Raw genomic sequence first — 12,160 nt, forward strand, 5'->3', positions numbered from 1 at the left:
CAGACAAGAGAGAACAGTTGGTAGACTGAATTGCCCAAGGCAGAGGGTACAGTATCAAAGCACAAATAAAGGGATTGTCTTACAAGGAGAGAGAGCTCTTCCACTGAAATAGAAGAGAAGGGCTAGGGGCTTGTCATAATCAATAATTGCTACACTGGCTCCCTGCTGTCAAAATTTTCTGAGTATGTGATTTTTTTGTTATTAGTTGTATGATTGTAACGAAGAGTGAATTTCACTGTTAAAAAATGAGAATGCTGTATGAAATGATTCGAGAGAAATCTGGATGGGAAGAATGGAGTGTTACAATGTACAATTGTTATTTTAAATGGAATGCTATTGCTGTCCAAAAATGCCCCATCCTTCTGTGATCCTTCCTTAAACATATTTAAGTCTTTTATTAGAAAATAATAACCCTGTCCATTTACAGCATAAGCACAAGTGTTGTATTGTTTTTGCAAAAAAGGAGAACATTAGCCAGACCCAAAGTCACAAAGTAGTCTATTCTCTGCATCAGCTGGTTTGGGTTTTCACCAGACAGATGCCTTGTCTTGTATTTTCTTTCACTGTTCCCTTTATTATGTTTTTTTTAATGCATTTATTTTATTCAGCTTGGAGATGGAATATGGCAACCAGATTTTAGCCTATTAGCTTATTCAATAGGAAATACATACTCCTGTTTCAAACAGTGCATCTGTCTACTCTCAGGAATGTTAAATAATAACAATAGCACAACAACGGAGTAGCTAGGGATAGGAAATGAAAACCACCATGAGTTCTGGAACACTTGGAAGGATACTCTTATGCAGAATGTAATTAAGTAGTTGGAATGTGCGGCTTAGGCCACCAGGGTTAAAAATATGCTTTTTCTGAGCAGAGTGCCTTAGATTCTTTTCAAAGATCAGAAATAACGGCGCATATAATAGGAGGATCAGAGCACCCTCCCTTCATGCATCTCTTTTAGAAATATTGATTCTATGCGCCTTACACGGTTCTGTCCTCTCAGTCAAAGCCAGAAAGGGGGGGAGAATCTTACTTCTTGGGAAAAGAGAGAAGAAGGTAATCTTTGTTTCCCATTCAGTTCAGTCACTTAGCTGTGTCCAACTCTTTGTGACCCCATCGACTGCAGCATGCCAGACTTCCCTGTCCATCACCAACTCCTGGAGAATACTCAAACTCATGTCCATTGAGTCAGTGATGCCAACCAACCATCTCACCTTCTGTTGTCCTCTTCTCCTCCTGCCTTCAATCTTTCCCAGCATCAAGGTCTTTTCTAATGAGTCAGTTCTTCGCATCAGGTAGCCAAAGTATTGGAGCTTCAGCTTCAGCATCACTCCTTCCAATGAATATTTAGGACTGATTTCCTTTAGGATTGACTGATTTGATCTCCTTGCAGTCCAAGGGAACTCTCAAGAGTCTTCTCCACCACCACAGTTCAAAAGCATCAATTCTTGGACACTCCACTTCTTTGTGGTCCAACTCATATATGACTACTGGAAAAACCACAGCTTTGATTAGACAGGCCTTTGTTGGCAAAGTAATGTCTCTGATTTTTAATACACTGTCTAGGTTTGTTATAGCTGTTCTTCCAAAGATCAAGCGTCTTTCAATTTCGTGACTGCAGTCACCATCTGCAATGATTTTGGAGCTCAAAAAAATAAAGTCTCTATTTTCATTGCTTCCCCATCTATTTGCCATGAAGTGATGGGACTGCATGCCATGATCTTAGTTTTTTTGAGTGTTGAGTTTTAAACCAGCTTTTTCTCTCTCCTCTTTCACTTTCATCAAGAGGCTGTTTAGTTATACTCTTTGCTTTCTGTCATAAGAGGGTGTCATCTGCCTATCTGCTGCTGCTGCTGCTAAATCGCTTCAGTCATGTCTGACTGTGTGACCCCATAGATGGCAGCCCACCAGGCTTCCCTGTCCCTGGGATTCTCTAGGCAAGAACACTGGAATGGGTTGCCATTTCCTTCTCCAATGCATGAAAGTGAAAAATGAAAGTGAAGTTGCTCAGTCGTGTCTGACTCTTAGCAGCCCCATGGACTGCAGCCTACCAAGCTCCTCCATCCAAGGAATTTTCCAGGCAAGAGTACTGGAGTGGGTTGCCATTGCCTTCTCCGAGGTTATTGATATTTCTCCGGGCAATCTTGATTCTAGCTTGTGTTTCTTTTAGCCCGGCACTTCACATAATGTACTTTGTATATAAGTTAAATAATCGGGGTGACAATATACAGCCTTGACATACTTCTTTCCTAATTTGGAACCAGTCCATTGTTCCATGTCCAGTTCTAACTTTTACTTCTTGACCTGTGTACAGATTTCTCAGGAGGCAGGTAACGTGGTCTGGTATTCCCATCTCTTTCAGAATTTTCCACAGCTTGTTGTGATCCATACAGTCAAAGGCTTTGGCATAGGCAATAAAGCAGAAGTAGATGTTTTTCTGGAATTCCCTTGCTTTTTCTGTGATCCAGCGAATGTTGGCAGTTTAATCTCTGGTTCCTCTGCCTTTGCTAAATCCAACTTGAACATTTGGAAGTTCTCAGTTCACGTATTACTGAAGCCTAGCTTGGAGAATTTTGAGCATTACTTTGCTAGCATGTGAAATGAATGCAATTGTGTGGCAGTGTATTACAGTTACCAGGGCTGCCATCTTTCTGCCTCATCTACTCAGCTGAGAGAAACAAATTCACTATATTATACATACCTTTAGTGGGAATTTAAAGAAGTGAGAATAACAACACAGAAAGAACCTTGCTGGAGAACCATTTTTCTAATGCCGCTTTACTGTCTGCTTCCTCTATCTACAGCCCCAAAACGAAAAATACATAGTATTCAGTAGATCTGGGCATGAAGCAAAACTCATCTCTTACTCTGCTTCTAACAACGGGAAAGGTGAAAGTAAAATACCCAAGGGAAAAAAAAAAATAGTACTGATATTATAGTATTATTATGTGTGCAAGTTTAGTAATGGCCCCAAATGTTGTTGTTGCTGAGTCACCCAGTCATGTCTGACTCTTTATGGACTGCAGCACACCAGGCCTCCCTATCCCTCACTATCTCCCAGAGTTAGCCCAAGTTCATGTTTATTGCATTGGAGATGGATGGCCATCCATCCATCTCATCCTCTGACCTGGTCCCAAAGATAGCCAGGTCTTAATGTTTGGAAACTGTGTTAGTTTACATGACTAAGGAGAGTTTGCAGGTATGGTTAAAACTCTTGGAATGTTGAATTATCTAAAGAAGAATGCTTAGAATTCTCCTTTTAAGAGGGAGATAAATGGTGATTTGACTATAGAGAGAAGGAAAATACACACACACACACACTTGTGCACGCACACATATGATGAAAACCGAGGTCGGCAAAGTCAGAAAGGGAACAATCTACATCACTAGCTTTGTAGAATAAAGACGAGACCATAATCCAAGAAATTCAGAGTCCTGAAAGAGACAAGTAAACAGATATTCTCGCAAAACTCTGGAGGGGATCCAGTGCTATTGACACCTTGATTTCAGCCCAGAGAAATCCATTTAGGATCTCTGACCTCTGAACTGTAAGAAAATACATTTGTGCTGCTCAGGCTGTAGTACTTTGTCACAGCAGTCGTAGGAAACTGGTATACCATACACATTTGTGATCTGCTAGTAGAATAAGCACCCTGTGTGTTTGCATGCTTAGTTGCTCTCCTGAGATCATCACAAATTGCTTACCCAAGGTTTGATTCTCAATGTTGTATTCTGAGATGTTGCCCCTGTTTATGCCATACAGTGTTTGAGAAAAGAATAACATTGAAAAACAGTTTTATTTACATATGAAATACTATTTACCTTCAGAATATGTAAATCTAGAAAATGATATTACCATAATGTCAAAAAAATTTTCTGCCAGATCACACTAAAGAAACATACAAGATTTTTAATGTAAAACTGAATATATATATATATATGGCCCTTGAAAGCCCTCCAAATCACACATTTACCTAATAGAACATAGGAGAATGTATGTACAAAATTAAAATAATACTGCAAAGTTGATGGATCACTTTTCCATAACTTGTTAAATAAATGAAAAAGTTTCCTGGGGAACAATTAGTTTAATTAGCAATGAGATAATTTAAAATACCACATAAATAAACTCATTTAAACAATAAGACCAACAAATTTAAACTCAATTTCAATTAATTTCATTAGCAGAAAACACTCTTTTATTTATTTTTTATTGAAGGATAATTGCTTTACAGAATTTTATTGTTTTCTGTCAAACTTCGGCATGAATCAGCCATAGGTATACATATATCCACCCCCTTTTGAACCTCCCTAAGTTGACACAGAACCCCTGTTTAAGTTTCCTGAGCCATACAGCAAATTCCCTTTGGCTATCTATTTTACATACAGTAATGTAAGTTTCATGTTACTCTTTCCATGTATCTCACCATCTCCTCCCCTCTCCCCATGTCCGTTAAGTCTATTCTCTATATCTGTTTCTCTATTGCTGCCCTGTAAATAAATTCTTCAGTACCATTTTTCTAGATTCCATATATGTGTGTTGCTGCTGCTGCTGCTGCTAAGTTGCTTCAGTCGTGTCCAACTCTGTGCGACCCCATAGACGGCAGCCCACCAGGCTCCCCGGTCCCTGCGATTCTCCAGGCAAGAACACTGGAGTGGGTTGCCATTTCCTTCTCCAATGCATGAAAGTGAAAAGTGAAAGTGAAATCGCTCAGTCGTGTCTGACTCTTAGCGACCCCATGGATTGCAGCCCACCAGGCTCCTCCGTCCATGAGATTTTCTGGAGTGGGGTGCCATTGCCTTCTCCGTTAGAATACGATATTTATCTTTCTCTTTCTGACTTACTTCACTTGTATAATAGGTTCTAGTTCATCCACCTCATGAGAACTGACTCAAATATGTTTCTTTTTATGGCTGAGTAATATCCCACTGTACCGCATATATGTACCACAACTTCTTTGTCCATTCATCTGTCAATGGACATCTAGGTTGCTTCTATATTCTAGCTATTGTAAATAGTGCTACAGTGAACAGTGGGATACATGTCTTTTTCAATTTTGGTTTCCTCAGGGTATATGCCTAGGAATGGGATTGCTGGGTCATATGGTGGTTTTATTATTAGATTTTTAAGGAATCTCCATACCATCTTCCATACTGGCTGTATTAATTTACATTCCCACCAACTTGCAGGAGCATTTCATTTTTTCCACACCTCCAGCATTTATTGTGTGTAGACATTCTGATGATGGCCATTCTCTCCTGTGTGAGGTGATAGCTCATTGTGGTTTTGATTTGCATTTCTCTAATAATGAGCGATGTTGAGCATCTTTTCATATGTTTGGTAGCCATCTATCTGTATGTCTTCCTTGGATAAATGTCTGTTTAGGTCTTTTTCCCATTTTTTGATTGGTTTTTTTTTTTTTTTTCTTTTTTTTCCTGGCGTTGAGTTGTATGAGCTGTTTATACATTTTGGAAATTAAATCCTTTGCCAATCGTTTCATTTTCTCCCATTCTGGCATTTTTTTCACCTTGCTTATAGTTTTCTTTTCTGTGAAAAAGCTTTTCAACTTAATCAGGTCCCTCATGTTTACTTTTGTTTTTATTTCTGTTACTCTAGGAGGTGGGTCATAGAGGATCTTGCTTTGATTTATGCCATCCAGTGTTCTGCTTATGTTTTCCTCTAAGAATTTTATAATTTCTGGTCTTACATTTAGGTCTTTGATCCATTTTGAGTTTACCTTTGTTTATGGTGTTAGGAAGTGTTCTAATTTCATTCTTTTACACATAGCTGGTTTTCTCAGTTTTCCCAGCACCATTTATTGAAGAGGTTGTCTTTGTCCCATTTTATATTCTTGCCTCTTTTGTCAGAAATAAGTTACCCCTAGGTGCATGGATTTATTTCTGGGCTTTCTATCTTGTTCTGTTGGTCTATATTTCTGTTTTTGTGCCAGCACCATACTCTCCTAATGACTGTATCTTTGTAGTATAATCTGAAGTCAGGAAGGTTGATTCCTTCAGCTTCATTCTTCATTCTTAGGACTGCTTTGGCTATTCAGGGTCTTTTGTGTTTCCATATGAATTGTAAAAATTTTTGTTCTAGTTCTATGAAAAATGCCATTAGTAATTTGATAGGAATCACATTGAATCTGTAGATTACATTTGGTAGTACAGTCATTTTCACAATATTGATTCTTCCTACCCAGGAACATGGACTGTTTCTTCATGTCTTTATGTTGTCTTTGATTTCTTTCATTACTGTCTTATAATTTTCTGTGTACAGTTCTTTTGTTTCCTTAGGTAAGTTTATTCCTAGATATTTAATTATTTTTGTTGAAATGGAGGATAGGATTGATTCCTTAATTTCTCTTTCTGATTTTTCATTGTTAGTGTATAGAGATGCGAGTGATTTCTGAATACTGATTCTGTATCCTGCAGCTTTGCTGAATTCACTGATTAGCTCTAGCTCTAATTTTCTGATCCTATCTTTAGAGTTTTCTATGTAGTGTCATGACATCTGCAAACAGGGAGACCTTTACTTCTTCTTTTCTGATTTAGATTCCTTTTTTTTCTTTTTCTTCTCTTATTGTTAAAGCTAGGACTTCCAGAACTATGTTGAATAAAAGTGGTCAAAGTGGACACCCTTGTCTTGTTCCTGATCTTAGAGGAAATGTTTTCAGTTTTTCACCACTGAGAATAAAATTTGCTAGAGGCTTATCATATATGGCATTTACTATGTTGAGGTAGGTTCCTTTTATGCCCATTTTTTGAAGAGTTTTAACCATAATTGGGTGCTGAATTTTGTCAAAGGCTTTTTCTGATTCTATTGAGATGATCATATGGTTTTTATCTTTCAATTTGTTAATATGGTGTATCACATTGATTGATTTGCATATATTGAAATCCTTGCATTCCTGGAATAATGGCTTTTTGATGTGTTGCTGAATTCTGTTTGCTAAAATTTTGTTGAGGATTTTTGTATCTATGTTCATCAGTGATATTGGCCTTAGTTTTCTTTTTTTTGTGTGTTATCTTTGTCTGGTTTTAGTATCAGGGTGATGGTGGCCTTGTATAATGAGTTTGGAAGTGTTCCTTCCCTGCAATTTTCAAAAGAGCTTGAGAAGGATAGGCATTAGCTCTTCTCTAAATGTTTGATAGAATTCTCCTGTGAAGCCATCTGGTTGTGGGGTTTTGGTTTTTGTGTGATTTTTTATCACAGCTTCAATTTCAGTGCTTGTAATTGGGTTGTTCACAATTTCTATTTCTTCCTGGTTCAGTCTTAGCAGATTGAACTTTTCTAAGAATCTGTCCATTTCTTCCAGGTTATCCATTTTATTGCCATATAGTTGTTCACAATAGTCTCTTATAACACTTCATTATTCTGCATTGTCTGTTGTAACCTCTCCTTTTTCATTTCTAATTTTGTTAATTTGATTCTTCTTTTTCTTGATGAGTCTGGCTAAAGATTTGTCAATTTTGCTTATCATCTCAAAGAACCAGCTTTTATTTTTATTAATCTTTACTACTGTTTCTTTCATTTCTTTTCATTTCTTTCTGCTTGGATCTTTATGATTTCATACTAATTTTGTTTTTTTGTTGTTGTTGTTCTTCTTCTTCTTCTTCTTTTTCCAGTTGTTTTAGTTGTAAAGGTATGTTGTCTATTCGATGTTTTTCTTTTTTCTTGAGGTGGGATTGTATTGCTATAAAATTCCCTCTTAGAACTGCTTTTGCTGCATCCCATAGGTTTTGAGTTGTTGTGTTTTCCCTGTCATTTGTTTCTAGAAATTTTTTGATTTCTTCAGTAACCTGTTGGTTATTTAGAAACAGGTTGTTTAATCTCCATGTGTTTGTGTTTCTTACACTTTTTTTCTTGTAATTGATATGTCTCATAGCATTGTGGTCAGAAAAGATGCTTGATATGATTTCAATCATCTTAAATTTACTGAGGTTTTATTTGTGACCCAAGATGTGGTCTATCCTGGAGAATGTTCCATGTGCACTTGAAAAGAAAGTGTATTCTGCATTTGGAAGGAATGTCCTGAAGATATTAGTGAGATCCATCTCATTTAAGACTTGTGTTTCCTTATTAATTTTCTGTTTTGATGAGCTGTCCATTGCTGTGAGTGGGATGTTAAAATCTCCTGCTATTATTTTGTTACTGTCAATTTCTCCTTTTATGTTCATTAATGTTTGTCGTATGTATTGGGATGCTCCTATGTTGGGTGCATAGATATTTACAATTGTTATGTCTTCCTCTTGGATTGATCCCTTGATCATTATGCAGCATCCTTCCTTATCTCTTGTAATCTTCTTTATTTTAAGGTCTATTTTGTCTGATATGAGATTGCTATTTCAACTTTCTTTTGCTTCCCATTTGCATGGAGTATATTTTTCCATCCTCTCACTTTCAGTCTATATGCATCTTTAGGTCTGAAGTGGGTTTCTTGTATACACCATATATATGGGTCTTGTTTTTGTATCCATTCAGCCAGTCTGTATGTTTTGGTTGGAGGATTTAATCCATTTATATTTAAAGTAATTATTGATATATATGTTCCTATTGCCATTTTCTTAATTGTTTGGGGATGATTTTGCAGATCTTTTTTCTTCTCTTGTATTTCATGACTATATAAGTCTGTTTAACATTTGTTGTAAAGCTGGTTTGGTGGTACTGAATTCTCTTAACTTTTACTTGTCTGAAAAGTTTTTTATTTCTCCATCAACTTTGAATGAGATACTTGCCAGGTACAGTAATCTTGGTTGTAGATTTTCCCCTTTCGGTACTTTAAATATATCCTGCCATTCCCTTCTGGCCTGTAGAGTTTCTGCTGAAAGATCAGCTGTTAAATGTAGGGGGTTTCTCTTATATGTTACTTGTTGCTTCTCCCTTGGTGTTTTTAATACTCTTTCTTTGTGTTTAGTCTTTGTTAGTTTCATTAGTATGTGTCTTGGACTGTTTCTCCTTGGGTTTATCCTGTATGGGATTCTTTGTGCCTCTTGGACCTGATTGACTATTTCCTTTTCCATGTTGGGGAAATTTTCAACTATAATTTCTTCAAACATTTTCTCATATCCTTTCTTTGTCTCTTCTTCTTGGACCCCTATAATTCGAATGTTGGTGCATTTGATATTGCCCCAGAGATATCTGAGACTATCCTCAGTTTTCTTCATTCTCTTTATTTTATTCTTCTCTTCTGAAGTTCACCATTTTATCTTCCAGCTCACTGATACATTCTTCTGCTTCAGATATTCTGCTATTGATTCCTTCTAGAGTATTTTTAATTTCAGTTTGTGTTGTTGGTCTCTGTGTATTTATTGTTTAATTCTTCTAGGTCTTTGTTAATTGATTCTTGCATTTGTTTTCAAGGTTCTTGAGCATCTTTACTATCATTATTCTGAATTCTTTTTCAGGTAGTTTGCCTATTTCCTCTTCATTTATTTGGACTTCTGTTTTTCTAGTTTGTTCCTTCATTTATGTAGTATTTCTCTACCTTTTCATTATTCTTTTTTCACTTGTTGTGTTTGAGGTCTCCTTTTCCCAGGCTTTAAGGTAGAATTCTTTCTTCCTTTTGGTTTCTGCCATCCTAAGTTTGGTCCAGTGGTTTGTGTAAGCTTCCTATAAGCTGAGATTTGTGCTGAGTTTTTGTTTGTTTGTTTGCTTATTTGTTTGCTTTTCCTCTGATGGGCAAGGCTGAGTGAGGTGGTAGTCCTGTCTGCTGATGACTGGGCTTATATTTTTGTTTTGTTTGTTGTTTAGATGCACAAGGTGCTCCTGGTGGTTGGGTGATGCTGGGTCTTGTATTCAAGTGGTTTCCTTTTTGTGAGTTCTCACTATTTGATACTCCCTAGGATTAGTTCTCTGGTAGTCTAAGATCTTGGAGTCAGTACTCCCACTCCAAAGGCTCAGGACTTGATCTCTTCATCCAGACTGTTTTCCTGCAGGCACAGGACGCTTTCTGTTTGGCCACCTGAGTGATCTGAACAAAAATCTTCCACCAGGAAAGCACATCAAAGATGTTTCCCTTCCCAAGCTCTATGGAAACTATTCACTTGAATCTTTTGGTTGCAAGTAACAGAAACCAACTTGAATTGTCTGAGAATCACTTTTGGGAAATGTTTCATGCTTCTGCTTCTCACACTTGCCTACACTTGGGAATCATCCAGAACCAACCCAAGGAGTTTAATTCTGGACATCAGGCGAATATGTTATGGCATTTAGAGGACCCAGCTATGCAGACCAAGTTATTATTTCCTCAGCATGACAATGCACACTTATCAGTTAGGTGGAAAGGAAACAGTCACATGCAAAACTCCAGTATTTACTGTTAATACCACAGAAAGTAGAGGGAAGTGGCTGGGGTACAACTGAAGCTGGAGGATACTGTTTAACTGGTTAGAACCATCTAGATCCAAGATACAGAATCCTTTTTTTTTCTGACAATACACTGAAAGATAATCCATGTTTCTGTTGTTGGATTTGCTCTTTTTATTTTACTTGCTTGTTTGTTTTTAAAATGTATTTATTTATCAATCAATTGTATTGGGATTGAGTAAAGCCTCCAGAGTTAATAAATTTTACAAATTTCATTTATAACTGATAAATATCATATATGTATATAAAATATTTTACTTGTTACATACCCAAAATTATTTTCAGACACTACTAAATTTAACACAAAAGTTCATTCCATATCAAGTGAAACACTCATACTTAGACTGAAACATTCTTATTTTAGTAGACATCTTCACTTTCTCTTAAGATAAAATCCACACTTCTTAGTGGATTACCCAGGTCACTCAGTGATAAAGAATCTGCCTGCTAAGTGGGAGACACAGCTTCGATCCCTGGGTCAGGAAGATGCCCTGGAGCAGGAAATGACAACCCACTCCAGTATTCTTGCCTGGGAAATCCGTGGACAGAGGAGCCTGGTGGGCAACAGTCCATGGGGTCACAAAAGAGTCGGACACAACTTAGTGACTAAAGAACAACATCTCTTAGTATGTTTTATAAAGATCTCCATGAATAATATCTGTCATTTTTTTCCATTTCATTTTTCATTCTCCAGTTTACTCAAAATGAAATTCTCAGCCTCTGTAAATTTACTGTTGCTTCTGTCCTCTGCATAGATTCTCAATGCCTGAAACTACTTCTCCACAATAAAATGTTTAGTGTGTGATTGGATATATGAGTCTTCAAAGTGTCCAAGGTATGAACTAAGCTGGAGTCATCTAGGTAGAAAGTGGGCTTAAAAAGATGGCAACAGATGAGATTACTTATGAAAATCTAAAGAACACTGACAATTACAAGAATGGAGAGGACAATAAATTCATCAAGGGGATTTAAAAAGTAGTGTTAGAAAGATTCCCTAGAGGAGGAAATCACAACCACTCCAGTATTCTTACCTGGAAAATCCCATGGACAGAGGAGCCCGAAGGCTAAAGTTCATGGCAGAGAGTCAAACACAACTGAGCTACTGAGCACAAACACAGAAAGATTAAAGAAACAAAAGCAAGGATAGTGTGATTTCATAGAAGCTTGAAAAGACCATTTCGCAAGATGAAGATGCTGAGAAACAAACCAATTAACAAGAACACAGTAATGCCTGTGGGCTTAGTGATGAGGTGGTCACTCCATTTTCAGTGGAATGGTAGGACTGGAAAGTTGAAGTGGTGAGGTTGGGGATTTGAACCTGTGAGTCCAGGTTTCAAGATTGGAGTAGAGGAAATACAGAAATGAGAAGAATTTATAGAATATTTATAGAATATTGGTTAATTCAATAAATGATGACACTGTCTTGACAATACAAAATTTGGGGCAAAGAGGTAAATTATGTCAAATCCTTTGGTGAATGGGAAAGATTGACAGGGAGTCAGTAAATCATAGGTCCCAGAAAGGTGAGAATGTAACACAGCTGACATTTGAACCTGTGCAGGAAGGTTTACATACTCATGAAAGAAAGTGGTCTAACCTTGTAAAAATGTGAGAAAGGAAGACATCTTCCTTATTTCCCGACCTGCAGAAGCAAGAGTAATAAACACTTAAGAGCTATACTGATCTCTCCTTTAACTTCCATTTAAAGATTTCTTCATGGTATAGAGTATGTTTCATCTAAATTTTCAATTTGAAGACAGTTCATTCAAACTTTGACTAATAAGTCATGGT

Source organism: Capricornis sumatraensis, chromosome 17, assembly GCF_032405125.1.
Source record: "Capricornis sumatraensis isolate serow.1 chromosome 17, serow.2, whole genome shotgun sequence".
In the NCBI taxonomy this organism is placed as follows: Eukaryota; Metazoa; Chordata; class Mammalia; order Artiodactyla; family Bovidae; genus Capricornis; species Capricornis sumatraensis.